We start from the raw sequence: 549 nt of genomic DNA on the forward strand, positions 1-549 counted from the left end.
GTATATATATATATATATATATATATATATATATATATATATATTTTCAGTGTCTTTATTTATGATGATTATATAATAATAACCAAATATAGTTTCTCTTTATTTTCATTTTATAAGACAATTAAGAAATAAAACATTATAATATGCCAATTATGAATCCAAAAACAGCTTGAAATCTAATCAAGTTTGGTTTCAATTGTATAAATAAATAAAGGCGATTCATAAAAATGTAGGCTTACACTAAGATATTTTCATACGAAGAAATACATAGATTAAGCATAATCGAAATATTTTACTTATTAGCTGGATAAATAAATACTCTCGCTCTATATTTGTAACTGATATTTTAAAATTTATAGATTTTAAATGATGGGCAAGTTATTCCAAACATTGCAAATTGGCCAGTGTACATTGTACATACAAATTAGTACCATACTAGAATCTAGAGTCTTGTATTTTTACAATGAACTAAGGTTTCAAAATAATTATTTAAATTATGTGGAGAATAACAATGGTATAAATCAAAAACGAATATTTTTACTTTAAATA

The sequence above is a fragment of the Anneissia japonica genome, unplaced genomic scaffold (genome assembly GCF_011630105.1).
Source record: "Anneissia japonica isolate Jap-2015-1 unplaced genomic scaffold, ASM1163010v1 scaffold287858_len863314_cov180, whole genome shotgun sequence".
In the NCBI taxonomy this organism is placed as follows: domain Eukaryota; kingdom Metazoa; phylum Echinodermata; class Crinoidea; order Comatulida; family Comatulidae; genus Anneissia; species Anneissia japonica.